Here is a 23,381-nt window from a genome sequence, read left to right as displayed (position 1 = left end):
CTGGAAGCAGGCACGTTCAATTGATGAGTGACCTAGGGTCCTCTGACTGTATTGACCACATCTCCATGGACTACATTTGGAAGGTAAACAGTTCTGTTTAGCTCTCTTAATCTCTGTTTACATTGCTGACTTGAGTGCTGGTTGTTCTTACTCATATCAGAATGAATTATTGAATGGAGCTAAAAAAATCTTGAATTATGTCAATATTATTTGGTAATATTATAAGCAAGAACATTTTACAAAACTACATATTCCCCAAGAATAACTACTCACTTTGAATATTTTTGAGCAAAGACATCTGAAAAAATAGTATCATCTAACAAGTTTTATATGAAGTTCATGAAACAAACTCACTGTTCCTTCTTAATGGGCACAAAGAGACTGACCCTGGTGCCATTTAATCAATTTTGCGCTTGACTTCAGTGGAAGCGAAGATGGGCCCACAGTGCCTGCACATCCAGGGGAAATTACACCCAGGTGCTTTTCAATGAAATGCACATCCAGTTTAAAAGAAATTCCTTATTTATGTCTTTAGACAAACAGTATTCTTGGTACTTCAGGCTGGCTTATACATATTGCCTTGCTCTGCAATATATTTACGTAGAAAAATCTAAGCTCAGCTGCAGCGTTTGGTGTTGAAGGACGTGTTTATATGTGGCTTTACTTGGTAAACTCCTTCCCAGCCAAATGTACTAACGTGCTGGAGTGTCACACTGTGAAGAACAGTCGGAGTAGTTCATATTACCTGGAGTGCTCAGGGGAAAGAATGTTTTGACAATATTCGTGCTTGCAGCTTTCCAGGTCTGGTGCATATGTATTTACAAACCTTCGATACCATGCCTGTATTTCATCAGTGTCAGCCATAATATAAATCTTCCCTGAGCAAATTATACAATATTATCTACATGCTAAGTAAAATGTACTGATACATCTGAAGGTGTTGCCTGGAGTTTGAAGCTGTTACAAGCATTATGATCTAGACACTATTATTAACCTATCAAGGTGTTTAAATATGTCAAATTAGAAGTCTGACAGCAGAAGGCTGGTTAACATTGCAGAAAGGAAAAAGGCATGTGTTCAAACATTTCTCCTTACATAAAAGCTTTAGAAACAGTGTTATGTATGGGGCCTGAAGTTAGTCTACTCAGGTCTGCTGTGTTTTAAAAGAACAGTGAGCGAATTTCATGCATTTGAAAGTGGAGCTCTGATAATGCTGTTCGTGACTCCTCTCGTACAAACCAGCCCTACGCGTTCTGGCACCAGGCTTGCACCAGCAGGTCACCACGACATTGCAGAGAGGGTCTGGCCACCTCGAGAAGAAGCTATGCCTTCAGGGCTGGTTTTTCCAGGGCAGGGCTGAAGCACGGTCTTCAGATAATGTGTCTGTGCTGGATCCAGAAAGTTTCCTACCATAAATGTCAGGGTTTGGGGTGCAAAAACATGGTGCACTGAAGGTTTCCCTTTCTACACCAGGGTGGGATTTAGGAATGAGATGTAGTACGTAGAGCAGACCCTACAATGTGGCTGTCAGGTCCTACCTCCTGGAGAAGGAATGATACTAACAGTGTCAGAAGTGTGCTCCTGCTTGTGCTGAGCATGTGGGTTGAACATCAAGTTCAAGGGTCCCTGTGGCTGTGGGAGACCAGGCTGGGCACAGGTTCCTCTGTGCATTGGCCCTGGTGTGGGTGCCAGCAGAAGGCTGAAGTGGAGGATTTATTTTAATTTATTTTTAATTATCTTACCTGCATGCCACCCTTCAGGTGTACTGTCAATACTTCTTTTTAAGAAAATGTCAAAGTCTTACACTTTGAGTTAGCTATTTAAAAACATGGTGAGATTCACAGTGGAATTGTGAGAGCTGACAGCACTGATCCGTAGCATGCTGGAACGGAAGGCTGCTCTCAGGCCCTGAAGAGCTATCGCACACATTCCCACGCGTGGGGGCTGTCAGCCAGCAGCGACCTTTGAAGATGCTGTGATTTTTCTCCAGCAGGTACAAACACACGGTTTCTCTCATGCTCTGAGGTAAACATTTCACTTATTAATGTGTCTCACAGAATTTACGACTTCTGCATCAGCAGAGATAAAATGCAGCAATCTTGGACTAAAATATTGCATCTCCTGTAACAGGTTTTGGGATAGCAAATTTACTGATTTTTCTTTTCCATGGATCTTGGGAGATGCAAATATGCAACAGCATCTGAGTTTGCAAACCTTTACCATGCCTGTTCGTAAGAACAAATGGAGCACTGGGCCCATACCAATTTCAAACATTTCCTTCAGAATTAGGCCTACAGCTGCAATCTGTGAACCCTGGAGCTGGGGAGAAAGAGAGGACTTTAAACCCTGGCAATTTCACTTTGAATTCAAGCATAATGAGGCAGAACAAAAAAAACAGATTTGAGGAACAGCTAGTAAAAGGCACAAAAACTACTAAACCTTCTGGAAAAAACATCTGCCACAAGTCCAGGAAGATGATCAAAGTATAAAGTCTCTGAGAAGTCTCTGATAAAAGTCTCAGAGAAGACAGGGATATTCTAAGAAAAGAACCTGAAATGAATCTTCTGCACACACAGTTACTTTGGGGGAGTTTGGGGAGGTTCCCATGCTGCAAATCATCTTTCCAGAAGACTTACCAGATGCTCTTTCCTAAGTGGAGATAGCAGAGTTCATGGAATAAATAGACAAAATGAATTATAACATACCAGAAGGATCAACAGGAACAGATATGCCAAAGAGTTTTAAAGGAATGCAAGGATGAAGTATTTGACGTTTCAACAGCAGTGCCTAACCTCTTGTTAAAAATTGCCTTGGTACCAGAGGCGTGGGAGATGGTTAGCATGATACCAGTTTTCAAAGGGCTCTGAGGAGAAAGAAGGAACTGCAGAACAGTACTAGGCAAAGTGGTAGAAATTTTGAATTAGCGGCCACACTGGAAAATATGGCATAAATATTGAGAACACTCTGCATGGATTTTAGAAACAGAAATTACGATTAAGTAGAGTAGGTCTGAAAATGCTTGGACAGGGGCAACAGAGATGAGCAGAGAAAGCAAACCTCTCCCATGCCAGGACAGGCTGAAGAGACCAGGACTCTCCATCCTCGCAAAGACAGGATTCAGCAGAGACAGAGCAAGGGTCTGTATAAAAGCTGGAGGTACATGGATGAGTCTGGTATAAGAATATTGTCCACTATATTTGCCATTACAGGAATTAGGAACCATTAAATGAAGGTAGCAGGTGAAAATCTTGAAACCAGATTACTTAATTTTCTTTTTTTTTTTTTTTTTTGGTCATCTAATGGATAACTAAGCTGTGGAACTCTTTACCTGAGGACATTGTGGACACTGAAACTTTACACGGGTCAGCTGGACAAATTAATTGAGAAAGGAAAAATTCGCGAAATCTCACTAAAAGTAAAGATACCTCCACTGAACTGCAGATTGTTCTGAGACTGGCAGAATGCCCTGGGGAAATGCTGCTGTGTTCACGCTGTGCTTGCTGTCTTCTGCTGCCCGCTGCTAGGGACAGGGTATGGGCAGGGGGGAATGAGGACACTGATACAAGGAGAAACAGCTGACCTAGTGCACCTGGATTTGGATTATGTTCTTCTGAGCTTTTCGATTACATTGTCTCCCTCGGTTATCCACACACAGATATGTGGAGGACCAGCTCAGTAAAGATACTTGGGTTACCCATTCCAACTGATTTTCAAAGGAGCTAAAACAGTCAAATAGTGGTAGGCACCTAAGTAACATATACTCATTTACTGTCAAAAGAAATTCTTTTGCTTTAAAAAATAGCATCAGCAGTGGCATTTATTCAAATAGAAGCTTACAGATTTTATCTCCAAGTGATATATAGAGTCTGTTATGAAGAAGTTGTGTATCAGCAAAGGGCTGTTTCTTCGCAGAGGTTGGGTGCTTTATTGCAAGTGGCAGGGCTGTGACAATGCAGCCCTCCTGCCTGCCGGCAATGGCAGAGGGATGTCCCTGTGGGACCCCTTCTCGCCGTCGAGGTGAGCGAGTCAGTGAGGTGCCTCATGTACTAATATTTTGAAACAAAAAAAGCGTCAAAATGCAGCATTAACAGAAGCTGTTAGAGAAGTCTTTAGCACTTGTATTTGTTATAGATTTGTGAGCATTTTGATGCATTAATAATACAAACTAAGGCTAGTTAGAGGGGCCTGGGCCCCAAACACGTAGGTATGTTAAGCATTCAGATACAGCTAAACCCCTGAAAACCCTAAATAAAGCCAGCTAAATCCAGGTCCCAACAGGAAGATTTGAGTTTTTGAATAAACGTGCGGCTGCAGCTCGCTAGAAAGGGAAAGCAGGAATGTGTCTGAGTGACTGACAGGAGCAAGGGAGCAAGCAGCCTGCAACTGTTGCTGAGGAAGACAACAGGCAGGAGAAGACAGAGAGATTCCTGCAGGAAGCAAGTGGAAACATTCAGCTGAGAAGTGGGGCAATTCATTGTAGAGAGGTTCGAGAGGTAACATTTAAACTTAAAAATGAGAGAACAGAATGGAAGACTGATAAGAAAGAGAAGAGAGCTCAAGAGCATTTCCCAAAGTTGGAAGGACCATCAGGTGCCACCTCTTATCCCACTCTCCCATACTCTAGATTTGTTCGCTGTAGTCTTTTTTAAATCTCTTCTATCTTGTGTCCTAACCAGTGCATAGGTGTTCACACCAAAACCAGGACAAACTCATTTTTATGTCCCCATTGAGCTGTCCTGTGGAGTGATGGGGATCTCACTGCAATGACTATGGAAGCCATGGAAGCTGCAGCCAGCCAGTGCTCCCACCTGCCTAATTCAATATAAGGGCACATTACAGTTGCACTCGTTGTCTTATAGTGCAGTTTTGGATTAAACTCAGGTACTCTTGCAATGCTCTGTGGGATACCAGCACTCCTCCCAGGAAATTTCTCTAGAGATGGGGACAGTCATCTTCAGCAGTCTGGATAGCAGTCAGGTGAATGCTCATCCAGCAATCTTGTTATTAAATGGATGGTTATTCACAAACAGGACTTTTTTGGTATTGATGTGCCTGTGCAGGGAGTGGAAATAGGACAATCCGGACTTCTGGAGTCTAAATCACAGTGTTTTAGCTGGGTGACATCCATGAGACACCAGTGAATTGAGTCTTCAGCAGGCTTTCGTTCACGCTAGAGCCTGCACAGGTGTCTTCTCCTTAACAGGCACACAAAATATTTAATAGTGGCACACATCTCTGAGACAGAGGTTTTCGCTTTTCCCCAATTCAGATAAATATGGTGGAAAATGTTGAATCTTGGATATAATCTGTCTGCTGTGTTGTAGACAATGTATAAAACCCATCCGCTGTGTGTTGTGTGGAAAGAGGGTTGGCAGACAGAAAAAATACTTGGAGGAACAGATGATAGGTGACATGGTAACTGAGCAGTGATAACCTTAATCTAATTAGTTTCCTAATCAAGATTAAGAAGACACCGATGGTGTGAGACAAGGTGAAGAAGAAAGCTGTAATCTGTAGAACAAATATGAGAGGATGAAAGACATGCTGATGGATAAGATGTAGGAGAAGAGGGAAATCACAAGAAAAATTACTGTATGTCTTGTCAATGTGAAAACAAAGTAGTCAGACCATGCATCAGCAAACACGCCCAGAACAAGCAGAAGCAGGCTATGTGACAGACTTCTAAACCATTATATGGATAACTGACTGACTAGGAAGGCCAGCAGATCAAACAAAATTGGTAAGAATAATTTTTAAAGTATATAGGCATTTGAGGAGAGTGAACCATTCAAACGCAGTCAGAGATCACCAAGTTTCTGCTGGGGCTATGAGAAACGGAAAGATAAGTGAAAGGAGAAGCTGAGGTATATCCAAATGAAATTTTTGCCCCAAGCCGTGCCTGCAGTAAAAACTTTTAAGAGGACCATTTCCAGCCTTGCCCTTGTCCTAGGAGCTGTGTTCATTTAGTTGCCCTTGCCATGGAGGGTTTTTTGCACAGAAAGCTGTCCCAGCAAAACTGCTCCGTTGGCACCCTGTGAAAGCAGTGCTACTGATTAGCTTACATCTCTGCAGATGCATCAGCTGAGCTCTCCTCTCTCTCTTATGTATGGGCAGATGATCTGTTTTGTGAAGCTCCTATAACTGCTGCAGCATCTGCTTATGCAGCACTAAGAGGTACACACAGAAAGCACAGAGCATGGACATTGCCAGCTTGCTACAGGCATTTGCTTCCCAGCTGCAAGTGCTGGAGTGGAGCACGTGTTTGTGGACCAAGCTTTGGCAGGTGGGACCAGGCCAGGGGGCACATCTGGAAGGCACAGCAGGGGCTGCAGAGCATTGGTGTGTGGAAAGTGGTGTTTCTAGAGCCGTGCACTGGCAAACTTGTCAAGAAAAATCAATTGCAGACAAACCTCAAATTACATCTCTTCTACCTCTGACAAAAATACACTTTCTTTTCAAGGGGTTCTCCATAAAAACAATGCACTTTCTGAGTTTTTCTCAGAAATGTTTTGGGGTTGTGATCAGTCGGTAGAGTTCACAAGGATCAGCCTCAGTATTTGAAATGTTCCCACTGATCTGCTGCACTCTTTATTGGCAAAAAGTTTCAGACAAAATGTTTCACTCAGTACTGCCAAAAATGAGAGGAACTTTGACACTGGTAAGAGGGAAGACATTAGCAGGCAGCCCTGGCTGGCAAAGGATGTAGGGGCAGCAAGTCTATATTGAGAGAAGCTGAAATCCAAGTGGGTGAGGCCATTAGTGGGTCTTTCTGCACAAGACTGTGAGTGTGGCTTTGCATAGGGTTGGCCAGAAAGATCTGCTCACTGTCAGATCAGGCTGGTTAGATTTAATAGGAATGATTACATTTCTTAGGTTTGTTTCTGACTGGCCAGAAGGAGACTATTACAGAAATAATGGTTTGCTTAAGCAGAAGGAAAACACTACTTTTTTTATCGGTAAAATAAAATAATCATTTGCTCTGCATATCATAGCCCTGCTGGGCAAAACCAAGGTATCCCCAAGCTGGCGCAAGGGCATCACAGGAGTCTGAATGTCACCAAAGGCAAGCTCCAAAGAATCAGTCCTTAATTGTGTCTTTTTTCATGCATTCACTTTCAGGAGTATGTAAGTTAACACATGACAACATAATTCTTGGATACACAAATTACTTCCACCAAACTTATATCAACACTTTATTATTTGGTTCCCTTGGTTACACTGTTAGTACAATTTAACATGGAATTTTCTTACTAGCCAACAATAGTTCTCGCAATGAACGCAAATAAAATTACCTTGTTGTTATTGTCCAGTGTAACCACTGGGCAAGGTCAGTATAAGTTCTCTGGTCAGTGAGGTAACTCTTACATATCACTATACCAGCTGCTGTGATGACTTTTATCTGGCACTGTTAGATGTCCATTTCTCTAGTCTTGGGTTTCTGCAAAGCTGTAAAGAGCTGCATCTGCACAGAGGTCGAGAAGCTTGATGCAGTGGGTTTACTGAATTGCAGGGTGTCATTAGTTACTGTTCAAACCGAGATTCCACTCCACATGCACACATGTGTCAACATGAGACTTTCCTGCTAGTGGGTGCATTTGTGAACCAGCATGGGTGTTGCACAGGCATGAATCTGCCTCTCCAGCATGGCCTGGAGAGATTCACTTTGAAAAAGGCAGCACTGCAAACAAGAATGTTTCTTCAGAGCAACATGGTCGCAGTGGGGGTAGCCCTACCAGTTGTGCTCCAAGGAGCCCAAGATGCTCTTTCCATCTGTGGCTCAGTCTGCCTTTCACAGAATCACGGAATCACAGAATGTTAGGGGTTGGAAGGGACCTCTGTGGGTCATCTAGTCCAACCCTCCCGCCGAAGCAGGGTCACCTACAGCAGGCTGCAGAGGACCTTGTCCAGGCAGGTCTTGAATATTTCCAGAGAAGGAGACTCCACAACCTCCCTGGGCAGCCTGTTCCAGTGCTCTATCACCCTCAGAGTGAAGAAGTTCTTCCTCATGTTCAGACGGAACTTCCTGTGCTTCAGTTTGTGCCCATTGCCCCTTGTCCTGTCACTGGGCACTAAGAATAAAGTTCATTGTTGTCTGAGCAGTTGCGTGGGTGAATGTTAACTGTGGTTCTCACTAGGCTGAAAACATATCAAGCTGGTAATGTTTCAATGGATGCGAATGAAATATTTATATTATTAAGGCATTATACATTATTATAGTACACCTTTATGTTGTACTCATGAACTGAGGTGGGAAACATTATTCTCGTAGTAGAAAGGCTAAGAAGGACTGTCTGATTCTGAGGGGCTCAACGCCAAGGTAGCTGAGGTGCTGAGCAGCTGAGTGCCTCACCAGCAGCCCTCTCCACACACTTTGAGTTACTTGGTGCTGTTCCTGAGTAGACTGTATTTGCCTTGCCTGGGTATTGTAAGCAAACTGTTAGCACATTTTTATGAACCTGATGGACTTATTCAGGGACCTTGAGATGTCCAATGCCAGTTTTCAAGGACAAACATCATTATACAACATTTTAAACCATACAAAATTAAAAGTGTGAAGTGTTGACTGCTATTCCTGCGTGAGCTACAGGTTGTCTCTGCAATCTTTATTTTTCTCTTGGGCTTAGTGAGAGGCAAATTGTGACATGGTGATATGTCTCCAATCCCAAAAAGGCAATGTCCATGAAGACTGCTACTGTACAGATTTTAAGAAATTTTGATCCACGGGTTTTACGGTCCTTGAATTTGATGTCTAAGGAATTGCGTAGTGTCTTGGTGCACTTTCGTGTGCATTTCTGGAGTCCTTGTTTTTCCCCTGAACCAGGCACTCCAACCTCTTCTTTCCTTTGTGCAACCTGAACTTGGACTTTTGGAGAGAATTACAGAACTGTTTTCCATGTGTCCATGTCTTCATCATCATGGTAAGGGAGTTTGTCAGCAGATTGAAGAAGGTGCCTCCCCAGACTAATGTTTTCCAAAGAAAATGACATGAACCCTGAAGTAACTTGGATTTGCTTCCAACGCACTTGTTTGGAATAGGTCAGAAGCTCTCAGCCCCATCACTTTGTAGTACCACTTTCCAATGCAAATGGTCCTGTGAGACTGAGAAATGAATTCACAGGTGTCACTGGTAGTAGAGGTACGAATAACGCATTAAAGATTGCTGACTCTCTACAGCCAGTGGTGGTTCTAATGGGCTGAGGTCTTGAAGTTTATGTTTCCTCTAAACATTTATTTATAAAAATCAAGTAGTCTGAATGGGAAGATACTGGATTGCTTGCAGAGTGGACATCATATTTTCTGTACATTTATTCAAATGCTCAAGTATCTTTTGCACTGTATTTCAACTGCGTGCAATGCAGTGATAGAAACACTTGCTGCCTGATGCATTCAGGAACGTCTTGAGTTGCTTGTGGAATTCGTTCTCTCTTTTGCTGACACCCACCAACAGAGTTCAACTAAACAAACTACTTCAGAAAACAGTTCTGTTAAACATGTTTTCACCCATTATTTAGTTATAAAGAGAGTACTGCAAAAAGGACATGGGGCTCCAGGACCTTTGACATAAGACAGAGTTACTGCAATCTTATTTAAACTCAACTTACTGCTGGCTCTGGCTCTGGATCCAGTTGGGCAAGAGTCCTCTTACTCCCTTTGGAAACACCACATCTCCTGGTTCATCCTTCTTAATGAGCTGGTGGGCAGCATGCACTTCAGGGGTTTCAGAGGTCAGGTAGCAAGCCCTCAAGCTTCATACCCAACTTTGCAGCTACCCACCTTTTCCAGCAGCCCATGCCAGTCTCCTTGGTTTTGGTGGGATTGTCAGATTTTCCCTTCTCCGTACATTGCTGCTTTGCCTTACATTATTCCAGTCCTTTCAATGTCTGAACAGACAACTTCATTTCTAAGAAAGAAATCACCAGCAGTGGTATATTAATAGGCATATGCCAGAAATTTCAAATGGAGGGAGACCTATTTTCTGTGACTTCTGGGCATCAGGGTTGAAAATCAGCACCAGAATGGTTGTTTGCTGTGTTGGAAGTACTAAGGATTGCTTTATCCCTGAGGCATTGCAGCACTAGAACAGTAAATGTGATGGACTTACAAAAATGTTCAAAGAGGTATTATGACTTGCTGCCAGAAACCTAGACAGGTCTTGAAATTGCATGTGCATGCACACAAGGGTTTGCTGACAACTCTACTGATAAACTTTTCTGTATAGTGCAAGTCTTGGCGTTAACCAGCAAGAATAAAAATAATAAAGGCACAGAAATATACTTCGGTAGAAGTGAAAAGAAATTCTGAAATTAACCCTTGTAGTGAGGAACCAATAGGAGAATCAGGATTACCAAAGCACCAAGGCGAGGACTGTTGCAGTTATACTGAACAAAACAGAACACATTATTGATCAGACAGACTTTGTAGCAAATGGAGGATGAGATGCACTTGCTAATATAGATATATAATAGTAAAATACTCACAAAATTCATGCAGATGTCTTCCACTTTTTTTTCAAAGATTTAAAATTTTCTCAACTCTGGCTTGTCAAAAGTGATGAGTTTAGGAGGCTCAGCAATCTCATGGGGTTGGCCCTAGGTAAAAGGGTAGTCTTGCCTTTAACAGGAAAAAAGCAAGAGAGAAAAACATCACCAGTGTTGCTGGTCTCATTCTCCAGGGCTCGCTCTCACCATCCAAAGCTCAGATGCTCAGTGGGAGAGACGTTGCTGCCCCTGATGCCTCTACTGCTGTTAGCTTCAATGAGGCATCAGCTCCTGAAAGGCAGCTAAGTCTCGCTGCCAAATGTCAACTTTAATGAAGAAGCACTGCAGCCGAGCGGTCTGGGGGCCCATTGTCCGTTCCTCTTTTCTTCCAAGCAAAGCTGTTAGGAGATCTGGAAGAGCTGTAGCACAGATAAGTGAAGAATAGCACATGACAAGCTGTGCAGGCATAAAGACATATGCATGCGCCTCAGGTGCATTGAAAAGAACTATACAAAAGTCGATGCCTTTATCATCCGTTCAGAACTTGTCTTGCCTCTGTGTCAGTTCATTTGCAATGTCGGCTAGCACTGCTTTGGAAATCAGATTTAAATGATTGTAATGACTGCAGTTAAACCTTAACATTTCCAGCTCAGGAACAAGGCTGCCTCCTTCTGCTTCCAACTCTCTCTTTTCGGAGGAGACTGCCCCATATTGCTGCCTCCCAGCTGCCTGTCTCCTCCGCATATGAAGGTCCTCCCCTCTGCAGGCCTTTAGCTTGGCATTACCCACTTCCACTTGCCTGCAGGATAAAGATGCTGCAAGCCCTGTCTCACGTTTTCCCTATCCCCACAAACCACTTTGAGGTACAAGAATGGGTCCCCTCAGAGGAAGCAGGGTGCAGGCTGGCTTTGGGAAGGGTGCTGGTTTTAAAAAGGGGAAGAAAACCAGTCTGGAGCCAGATCTTCCCATACAGATCTGGCTGGAGTCCTCTGGCAGAGTACACTGATGGATCACAGAATCACAGAATCACAGAATCACAGAATCACAGAATCACAGAATAGTAGGGGTTGGAAGGGACCTCTGTGGGTCATCTAGTCCAACCCTCCTGCCGAAGCAGGGTCACCTACAGTAGGCTGCACAGGACCTTGTCCAGGTGGGTCTTGAATATTTCCAGAGAAGGAGACTCCACAACCTCCCTGGGCAGCCTGTTCCAGTGCTCCGTCACCCTCAGAGTGAAGAAGTTCTTCCTCATGTTCAGACGGAACTTCCTGTGCCTCAGTTTGTGCCCATTGCCCCTTGTCCTGTCACTGGGCACCACCGAAAAGAGCTTGGCCCCATCCTCCTGACACCTGCCCTTCAGATATTTAGAAGCATATATTAGGTCCCCTCGCAGCCTTCTCTTCTTCAGGCTGAACAAGCCCAGCTTCCTCAGCCTCTCCTCATAGGGGAGATGTTCCAGTCCCCTCATCGTCCTTGTAGCCCTCCGCTGGACTCTCTCCAGTAGCTCTTCATCTTTCTTGAACTGGGGAGCCCAGAACTGGACACAGTACTCCAGATGAGGCCTCACCAGGGCAGTGTAGAGGGGAAGGAGAACCTCCCTCATCCTGCTGACCACACTCTTCTTGATGCACCCCAGGATCCCCAGCCCTGAGGAGAATGATAAATCCTGAACAGATTTTAATACTTGAAGGATGAGCCAGTGTCTCAGAGAGGGTGACTACTGTTCCCATTTGCCAAGGAAAGCGTCGCATTTAGTCAACTGCAGGTAATTTCTAGCAAAACATTAATGCTTACAAAAGACAAGAACCTTCCGTTTCCTCCCCCAGTGCACTCAGTTACTTCTTTTTTCCTTGCTCATGACAGAATGTTTCCTTGTCCATCATGTCATCTTTCTACTTGACTTCAGTCACTTTCTCTGAAACTTCACTTTCTCTTGGAAGTACACAGGGAACACAAAGCTCCAAGTGAGGGCAGAGGGAATGTGACTGTCATGCTCACAGAGCGTTGAATGCCTATGAATTGTAGATCTTAAAACACTTCTCATTTCAACATTAATTCACATTTCCTTATGATGGTGCATTATATTCTGGGAATCATAGCCATCCTTTGGCAGGGATCGTAGCAGTGGCCATGAGCTTGCATCTTAGCTTACAGCAGAGAAATCTCGCCAGTGGCTATGTATCTTATCCATTGCCAAACAACTTCTTGAATCTCTCAGTCAGCTCTGCAGGAGAGATTTCTCCAGCTGGCCAGCGACCAAGAGCAGGCGCAGGCATCTGCCTGGCAGCTGTTTGTGCTGCAGATGTTTCACTGCTCCCCGTCTGCCACCGGTGTGCGGAGTCAGCGTTCTGCGCCAGCACCGCTGGGAGGCCCACAAAGATGGTGCAGAGGCTCAGCACATTGGAGAAAATTCCCCCCCCACCACCGTCGTCTCTTTATTTCATTTCCTCTTGCAGGTGTTTCTATCGTTCATGTTCCTTGCATGGCCTGACAGCCAGCGAAGCAGAGGTCAGATAACAAGTGGGTGAATTCTTGGTGGCTATTTTGAAATCGCTCGCTTGGTTGTTGACCGTTGACCCATGCTATTTCGTGTACTGGATGGGTGAGTTACCCCATTTTCCAATCATTTCCGATCATGACTGTCAAATACCCTTAAGCAGTCATGTAAATGAAACTGTGAACATGACCAGGATGTCATACCAGATGTTTCTATGAAGCAGTGGTCTGTGGGGGCTGATTCTTTTACACATTACTAATATGCTATTGCTGTTAGTGTGCTCCATGGCACGTGCAGGTGAGACACAGACAAACCCCTGCAGTCGAGGATTGCAGCAGTGTGTCGATGTTGTTCGGTAACAGTGTAGGGAAGCCTTGTTGTTTGTGAACTCAACGGCTGCGCAGTGTAAGCTGAACTGGTTTCACAGGGTGTAACTGCAGGAGGAAATAAAGTCAGCAAGAGGCTGTGGTGACTGCAGCACAGGGCAGGGTTTATCCAGGTAGAGAGTCTTCCTAAATTTATGGTCAAAGGGAAATAAGTCTGAAGCTTTTCAGAAAAATGGCCGTACAGCTCAATCCTGGAGTCTCCCTTCGGTGCTGCTCCTGCCCTGAGGCTCGCACAGGTGCTGTTCAGTTTGTCCTGCTGTCCAGCTCTGCAGCTACTGCAAAGCTCAAATGCTGAGAAAGATGATGATCCCGGGTTTCTGATGTCTGAAGATACATCACGTAAGGCCTCAAAGTTCTTGCAGTTATCTTAAAGGCCCAAAGTAGCTGAATTTAGCCTCACAGAGAAACATATCCTAATAATTTTTTAATACACTCATCAAACTCCATCTTTAATAACTGTTTAACAGCATCAGCTTGGACAACTTCAAACTTTTCAGCCTGGCTACAGCTATTGAGTTTGTGCCAGAACCTCTCCCCTGACAATTCAAAACTGCCTTCTACTTTACAGCCTAAATATATTCCTGGATGGTTTATAGCCATTTGTTCAGGTGCCAAGACTGCCTTTACAGTTAAATAGCTCTTCTCTCTCTCTTGTATTTCTACAGAGTAATCAGAGAATTCTTCAGTCCACTGGTACCATAAGGTGTGCAGATTTGTTTTCTAGGCAACACTACATGGTTTTTTAAAGGTTTTCCCCTCCTTTTTTCACAAGTGACTACTTACTGTCTGCAAAGTTGTTAGTTTTCAGGAGCAAAAGACAAAAATAGTGGTATTTATTATGGACTCATTACTGTAGACTTAGTTGTAGAAATTCCCTTTTTGTATTAATATCTCTTGCTTCTGAATCTTCCTCCCACCTCAGAAGCCTGCAGAACTTTACCATGTTTATACTGCAAATGGTCGCTGGTGCACTCTCAGACGTCCCCACTCACCAGTGCATTTAGATTTGCTTGCAATTACAGTAGCTTCAGAAACAAGCTGGAGGCATGTGCTTCCCAAGGGGTTTATCTCCCAGCCTCTTCATAAGAAAACAGGCCTGGAAGAGAGCAACTAAATCATCAAACCTAGTCCCCTTGTCATGGATACTTACAGCATCACGCAATACCTTTCCTGAAGTAGCACCTTACATCTTAAAATAATCTTGAGCTAATTAAATGTTTGTTACAAACATCAGTCTTCTAAAGATTAGAAACCACCTAATTTGCAGCCTAAATTCGTTTGTGAGCAGTTTATACTTACTAATTATAGTGCCTGAATTGCTTTTTAACTTAAATAGCTTTGGCCCTCCCTGAAGTTTACTCCCCTGATATGTTTATAGAGAACAATCTTAATTCCATCCCAGCCCCAACCCAAGCCTTTGTCATATTGAGCTAAACATAGTAAATTCCCTTAATCTCCTTTTGAATGTTAAATCTCTCCTGCTCCCAGAAATCCTGCTAGCACTGTCTGGCACCTTTTCCTGCTGAATTTGGCTTTCTTGATCTTTTGTGACCGAAGTGCAGTCCAGTTCCCACCAGCACTGGAGGGCTCTGGTGCTTAGATAGTGCTGAAAAAATTTTCAATGATCATGTTTTCCTTTTTCAGAAGAGCATTTTACTGGTGACTCCTGGTCCTCCACCAGCTGATGTACATACGCATATGTTTTCTCTTTGCCATTTGTCCCAATAGTCTTCTTCATTGGGAGTCCCTCCCATCAGTGAATATTACTGCCAAGCCTCTTCTCTTGCCAAAGCTCATAATGAAAACACTAAATGATTGATACCTAGGCTGGCCCTTGAGATGTCCAACATGTATCCTCACAGCAGCTCGAGATTCCCTTCAAGCAGAAAATGTCAGCTCCCCATGAACGAGTACCAAAAGCACCTGAAATTCGCATGCTAAACTCTGTCTTCTCCAGGTTAACAGATGTTTCTATATGACACAGTATCAAATGCTTTCTGAAGAGCGTGTTACTTAGCTTTATTTTATAAAGTTACTGCTTCCTAGCCGTCATATAGAACCATGCTAACATCACCCCACTTTGTATTTCTTGCTATGTCTTTAACTATTCTTTCCTTCAATAATTATTCAAAGAATTGAAATCAAACTGATGAGTGAGTGTGTGCTCCAATTACTCTAAAATTCCTCCTTTTATTTTGTTTTTCTAAAACTTAGATACCACATATACTGTTCTCCAGTATCTCGACAATAAATTTGTTTTAGAATAACCCTTCCTACCAGTTTGCAGTTCAATGTGTTGGCTATTTCAGTATTTGGGGCTAGAGGGTCCATTCCTCCAGCTTGAGCACATTATGATCATTTTAGTTTTGGTGTGGGCTTGGAGGCAGGAGTTCTTATTTCTGAATGCTCATACCCGTTAGCTATCAGAGCATTGTCCTCCTGTTCTCTGTCTTCCTCCTCATGGAAAAACGAGACAAAGAATTAGTTCCTAGCCCCAGCCTCACTCCATTTCTGCTTTTCGTCTTCTTTCTTTGTTAACCTAGTGGAAGACTATTTGAGTTTTTGTTTCAATTTCTCTTGAAAGATTTAGCACAGATTGACTTTTGGCAAACTGTCATTTAGACCTGCTTTATCTAACCTCCAAAATGTGTCTTTCTTTGTTAACTAGTCCCTTTTCCTTTGATTTCTAAGGTCTGTCCTCGCATCTTTTCTTCCTTCCTTTTTCCAAGGCTTTTAGGGGAGATAGGTAGTGAGAGTAGAAGGAAAAAAAGTTTGCTACTCATTCAGATAGACCTGAAAATACCCCTGGAATTTTATTCATCTACTCAAGATGCTTCAGAAAATTTACATCTTTGAAAGAAATTCAAGGCATTTGCTCCAATTAAGTAAGGACCTCTTCTGTCTAGTTAACTTGTTAGCTAGTTTGTTTAGTTTATCAAAGTTTGTGCCTCTGAAATACGCATTTTTTAAACCCAGTTTCAGGATCATTTTTATTCATAATCTCATTTTATTTAAATTGAATTGACTCATGGTCACTGAAACTAAGATTATTTTCAACTCTTCCTTCCCTTTACCAAAACCGTATTTAAAATAGCTTTGCTACTTTGATCAGTAACTTATGATGAAACATCAGCTGTATAAATCTCAAGCGATGTCTAACTGATGCCATTCATAATAGCACCTATTCTCCAGTCTGTCTGCTGTAGCCTGCTCTGTATTTATATTGAGTTTATTCATTAGTTAAATCTAGTACATTTCAGTATGCCATGGTTTGATATGGTTTGGCTAAAGACCAGGTTCTCCAAAAAGAAGTTAACATTAAATTAGAAAGTTGTAACACCCCACTGTGGCAGCATTCAGAATAAACGCATTCAATAGTAGGCTTTGTTACAAAGCAAAGCCAAGCCAAGCCAAAACCACATTAGGCGGCTGTGATCTGACAAAAAACAAAGATGCAATATAAACAAGTAGTTCTTTCAGTACTGACACAGTTCTTTCTCTGGAGACTCTAGCATGTGAGATAAGTGGCTTTCAGATATCCCCACCTCATCAGACAGCCTGGCTTCATGACAGTTGACTCCCAGGTTGTGGCCCTCTGAGCACATGCATTTGCAAGCACCTTTGTCATTCCTGTGGCATTGACCTTCAGCCAACACACAGAGCTCATAACATAGCTCCTGTGATGCAAAGACATGTTAGAAAAACTCTAGGGGGCTGAGACGCACTTTTCATATCATTTTAGACACTTTAAGCAGAAAAATCAGGAGAAAAATATTATTAGATCCTAGGGCCTGTGAACACTGCAGGAGGTGATACAGCATAAATGTAACTTTTGGCACGCACCTTCCTGTGGTCGTCTAGCTATACCACCTCCCATACCTGCTTCACTGTAAAAAAGTATTTTTATCTCATTATATGTAATTTCACTATACCCGTTTTTCATCAGTTAGTCATCCACCTCTGCTATAGCTGTTAGCAGTTCATTGTCATGACATTTCTAGGGATATTGACCACATTATGATTAAGCCTGCATCCATTAATAGTCCCCAGCTTCCATATTTTTTCTGGACAAGACACTATAAACACCTATTGCATATAACCATGACTGAAACACCAGAAGTTGTGATCTTTCACAAGGAGTCATTGGGATGCACCTTGTGAGTCACCTGCCACACACGTGTGAAAATCTGATACTCTTGCGTTATCTTTATGCTCAAGCTAAGATAGTTGTTGTACTAAATTATTCATAGAACAGCAGTAATCTCAAAATTTAATTATCATAGCTAATGATTAGAACTTGGAAGTTAAATGCTCCCATGATGATACAACCCCTCACAGAATTTCTGTCTCTATCATATCAAAGAAATCTCTGTTCATACATGAATCCAACACTTGAGGTCTAAAACAGGATCCCTTAGTGCAGTAAAATTTCTCTTACAGTTCTTCCCCCAAGTGATCTTAACTGCAGTAGATTGCACTATCTTTGCTATTCTTTTCTACATATTTACAGCTTAACACGTATCTCACATATAACATTACTTCACTTTCCCAGTTGTTTCCATCTTTCTGAAGAACTCATGCTCTTCAGTGCTTGTGTTTGGAAATTGTATTTCTGTTATCCAGCTTCAAATATTGCAACAGCTAATCAAATTCTTCCATTTTGCTGTCTAAGCATAACTAGCAGGCATCAAAATATCTCAGTTATCTGTCGACTCAGCCAGGATATGGTGAGTGTTCTCTCCCTGACTGTAGCACCTACCTTACTACCACTTTCCTCAATATTTTCTTTATCTTTGTTGCGCATTCACTGAATATTTCATCTTCTTTTTCCTTTTCTTAAAATCAGCATGGGAAATACATACATCTCTTGATCTGTGTGTATATATATTCGTATCAGATTTGGCATCAAAAAGTCAGTGCCCTAATAAGTCAAGTGGCCATAATTGTGTCAGGTCTTTTATATTATCACAGGAATGCAGTGGGAGGTTCTCCTCCTTTTTCTCCTCCTTAGTCATGTCTATAAATGTTCTTAATCCTGTGGAGACTTTCAGGCTTGTCTACATTACCACGTAAGACCATGCGAAATAAGAGAATAGGCAGATTAAAGCAGCTACTGCTGAAGCCTCTCACAGCCTCATCATATGTGGTCCTAGGGTTTTACTTCAAATGAGAACTAGTCTTGTCTCCTGGACCAAATGCCCCCATTGTACATGTTGTTTGAAGCTTTCTGATGGAAGATTAACCAGATTAACCAACAAACCTTTGCTCCTTCACTTGTGGGGACGGGGAGGAGCATCTTTGGGCCTCACTAGGAAGGTCTACTTTTGTCCATGTCAGTTTGATGAAAGTGGCACATCATTGTCCTGGAGTAATTCCACAGGGCACCTCCCTTGTCCCACATGAGAGTCAAGGGCACAGAAGCCCAGATATGATTTTATTATTCCAGCTCTCCAAGAACACCACCCTTGAATCTTGAATTTCATGCCACTTTTCTCCCTGACTATCTCATACTCAACAGCAATCATGTGGTTACCAGACCTATAGGAGGACCACCAAGATATCCTGCTGTGTCTGCTTATGGCACAGATTAACAGGCTGCATCATCTCCTTGGGGAGCCATTTGGCACCTCTCTGAAGAACCTCTCCAAAGCTAAAGACTGGATCCGACAGTCTTCAAACAAAGCAGCAAATAAGAACTCTTATATGGCATAGAATCACAGAATCACAGAATGATAGGGGTTGGAAGAGACCTCTGTGGGTCATCTAGTCCAACCGCCCTGCCGAAGCAGGGTCACCTAGAGCAGGCTGCACAGGACCTTGTCAAGGCGGGTCTTGAATATCTCCAGAGAAGGAGAATCCACAGCCTCTCTGGGCAACATGTTCCAGTGCTTCCTCAGAGGGAAGAAGTTCTTCCTCATGTTCATTTGGAGCTTCGTATGCTTTAGTTTTTGTGCCCGTTGCCCCTTGTCCTGTCGCTGGGCACCACTGAAAAGAGTCTGGCCCCATCCTCCTGACACCCATCCTTAAGATATTTATAAGCCTTTATTAGGTCCCCTCTCAGCCTTCTCTTCTTCAGGCTAAACAAGCCCAGCTCCCTCAGTCTTTGCTTGTAGGAGAGATGCTCCAGTCCCCTCATCATCCCCATCAAATCAATCCCCATCAAAGAGGCATTTGCCTTGTTGTATTACACGAGAACCATTTCAGCTGTTAAGGAAGCTCTGCATGTTTCAAGAGTCTTCTCCTAGGTGCAGGTTTTGTGGTGATGAAGCCCATACATTGAGTTAGAATTTTACAGTCCCCATCCAGCATTGAAAAATTTTTGGAAAGGAACTTCTAAGCTCCTCCAAAAATAATCTGGTTTACGTGCACCAGAACTGTTTCTGTGAATGGATTCAGTAAATGGAGAGATTCAGGGGATTTGTTTCAAAATTGCATGTTTGCTCCAAGCCAGAACACAAAGGTAAACACAGAGAATTAATATCCTGCTCATTAGTACAGCCATATCACTCACGGCAGTCTCAGCTGCGTGGGTGCACAGCCTCTGTGTTCACTCTGGACTGTATCTTACCCTGTGTATTCAGCCACCTTCCTTCATCCTTTCTTTCCCAGGTAGAAGCACCTGAAAGACTGTAGTCCTAATGAATGTCCCCTGCCAGAGTCCTCACCTTTCATTTTCCTCTGTCCTAGAAGTTCACTCCACCAACATAGCTGGCAAAAACTCTATTCAATTTATGGGAATTTATTGAGCCACTGTTTTTGTAAATACCATATAGACAAAAATCTGAAAACAAAGAATCTCTTAGTTTTTGGAACCTTGGAGGCTGGGAAGCTCTTGCACTTGTGGGTATGGAAAGAAAATAGCTGGTCAGTGTAATTCCCATTCCATTTTTTTTGACCCTTTTATCAGGAAACTTGCCATCATCATGCTCTACATGCAAGCAAATTGGGTATGTTGTCAGGAAAAGAATGAAGATGAGAGAGGAGTCCTGCCAGTGGGAATTTCTCAGCACTGGTTTCCTGTATAACAGTCAGCCTTTTTATAAATAGAACCTCATTCCAATGCAATGGTACAATATTAATCTGTCACCATATTTGGCACAACCACAGGATCATGAACTACTTGCTTGCAAATTACCATTGGAGCTCATGCACAGAGCACAGGCTGTGATAATATTAGCTTGTTCAGAGTCACAAGTCTGTCGATGTCAGCAACAATTCAGTGTCTGTTTTCCAGTCTCAGAAAGTGTCATATCTGCATCCTTTCATCCCAGGAGGTAAAATCCTGGACTCCCTCTCTTAATATGAATAATTTGTCTTGTCACTCAGAGCCCTAAAGGAAAACCGTGTGACAGTTTCTGCTAGCTGTTCATATGAGAAAAAAAACTTTTTAAGAGAAGCAAATGTATATCAGGCATGTTTAAGTGTTATTTATTAATTATCTTTTAACAGCTTGAAAATTTTCACCAGACTCCAATGTGTAGGAGAAACCATTTATTGCCGCATGTCTTGTAAGCAAATTAAAAGAAGGACTGGAGGAAGCCCAGGGCCATCCTTACAAAGGCATGATTCCTGCCGTAGCTTTCTCAAGCAACCAAAGGGAAACCAATGTGGATATGATTCTTGTAAGTTTTACAATTGCGGAAATAATTCTGAACAGTGTCAGTGACACTAATCAGTTGTTTATCAGTTTCCCCCTGCTGCTTCTCATAAAAGGTCTGATTAGCTACAGAGGTCCTAGGCTGGGCTGTCTGCAGGCTTGGGAAGATGGTGCTAATCCAATGTATTCAGCTCACATGCAGAAGGCTGCCTTCAGCTGATGCCGATTTAACTTTTTCCTTACTTGAATCAAAAAGTCTATAGGAACTGATGATTTAAGTCTTTTCCTTCAATAGGTGAGCTTTCCAAATCCAGAAGTTTCTGAATTTATTAGAAGTGGATAGTAGTAAAACAGAAGTAGTCTTTGTTACATTTCCATTGCAGTCACATTGTCATTAGAGACAGTGGAAGTTTAGACAAAGGTATAGGACCCATATCTGTGTTATAAAATCATCTCTTAGCAGTTTCACTGAAATTGCCTAAAATGGTTTCCATTTTTCAAATTTCTCTACAAATGAAAGTAGTTTTCTTCTAGAGAAAAATCTTCTAATCCTCCTCAGAAGGATTAAAATGTAAAAATTTCTAGCAATGCAAAGTAGATCTGTAGGTGGATTTTATACTTGTCTTTTCAGTCTTGTAGCTGATAAATGAATTGTAACCTGTTTCATATTATTGAGCAAGCCTGTATTCTTAAAGGCATTCAGTACAAAATATTCCCTCAGCAAGTGAAGACTCAAGATTGGCTACTCTTACTTATGTTAACCTCTACAGGAAAGGTATGATTGATGCTGGCCAAGCAGTCATCTAGTAGAAAGCATCTACACTGTATAGACAAAGGAGATAATACCACCTTTTTGATATCCACCTTTATGCAAAGGGATCTAGTCCAACCACCATTTACCTGTATGTCTTATTACCAAGAGATGTCCAATTGCAATCAACAGAATGACTCCAGAAAGTTAAGCAAGGATATCAAAGCATGCAGGAACAGAATTCAGGAAAGATGAGTTAATTGGAAATCCAAGGAACTCAGCTGGGAAGCTGTGCACTGAGTTCCTGAGATAAGGGCCCATATTTGTAGTTACCTAGGTGAAAAGAACAAAGTTAAATTATTTTTAGGAAGTACTAAGAACATATGTCTGATGTGCTATGTAATGAAAACCCACAGAGATGTCAGTATTTGCTAATTATTCTTACATAACTAGGAGAAAAATTCCACATCTGTTGATCATTATATGAGCATTAAGCTTCCTTTCATTTTGAGGACAATAAAAGTAAACTGGCTTTGGTAGTTGCTGTTATATGGTAAATCAAACTTTTTCCAACAGTTACCTGGGTAAATGTGGACATTTTCATGAACATAGAAGCATGCAGAATTTGCTGCATCATTTCCATGGAGTCCCTCGCAAGTGTGAGGGCAATGCTTATGTGTTGACTGTGAGAAATAATCTTTCTGGAAGCGTGTGTAACAAGCTTGAGAAAGTAAATTGTTATACAGTTTGTCTCTAAAATCTTTGGAAGAGCTTACAAAATAGTGTGAATTAGTTAAGGCAGGCAATAGGCAATAGGCAACTTACAATTTGTTGAAGCTGCATGTTCTGAGTAAATCAGTCCTTATCTTAATTGTCCTTGTTTCTAAGCCTAATTGTCCTTGAAAGTATCATCAGCTGTTATATTTTCACACAAATGAACTGCTCAGGAAGAATTTGTCAAACGCCTTCGGTGCAGCTTTTATTCTATGTCAGATTCTTTCTGCACACATGCTGTCAAGGCTTTGTCTACGGCAATTGTAGAGCTGTGAAAAGAAAAATACCATTCCCAAGCTCTGTTTTCACGTCTCTCTTCCAGTATTTCATCATATTGATTCAGTTCAGGCATGTTTTGGTTTGTGTGCATTAGAGGTATGTAAAATGACAGTGCTTATGCTTGTCCAGAAAAGACAAGAACTTGTTGCAATTCCCAAAGCAACAGCAGCTGTGGTTGCACAAGCTACTCTGTGTAGAAACTATGTTTTCCAAACAGCAGTCAGGTTCAGCAACCGTTTAAAAAGCCAAAAGCCACACAAGTATTATTTTTAATTGCAACATATACCTACAATTTAGAGCACAGTGCACCAGTATAATATGAAGACTCATAAAATATCATAGAATCACAGAAACATTAAGGTTGGAAAAGACCTCTAAGATCATCAAGTCCAACCATCACCCCAACACCCCCATGCCTACTAACCCATGTCCCTAAGTGCCATGTCTATACATTTTTTGAACACCTCCAGAGATGGTGACTCCACCACCTCCCTGGGCAGCCTGTTCCAATGTCTGACCACTCTTTCAGTAAAGAAATTTTTTCTAATATCCAGTCTGAGCCTCCCCTGACGCAGCCTGAGACCATTGCCTCTCATCCTATCACCTATTACTTGGGAGA

At 42.3% G+C, this 23,381-nt stretch overlaps 1 protein-coding gene across 3 annotated transcripts in view; it reads left to right on the top strand.

Moving 5' to 3' along the window:
- Positions 1-23,381, top strand: part of LHFPL3 (LHFPL tetraspan subfamily member 3) — a 260,058-nt gene that overhangs the window by 151,182 nt on the left and 85,495 nt on the right. The gene's annotated exons all lie outside the window — the stretch shown is intronic.

Source organism: Opisthocomus hoazin, chromosome 8 (assembly GCF_030867145.1).
Source record: "Opisthocomus hoazin isolate bOpiHoa1 chromosome 8, bOpiHoa1.hap1, whole genome shotgun sequence".
Lineage (NCBI taxonomy): Eukaryota > Metazoa > Chordata > Aves > Opisthocomiformes > Opisthocomidae > Opisthocomus > Opisthocomus hoazin.
This window is presented reverse-complemented; position numbering and strand designations above follow the sequence as displayed.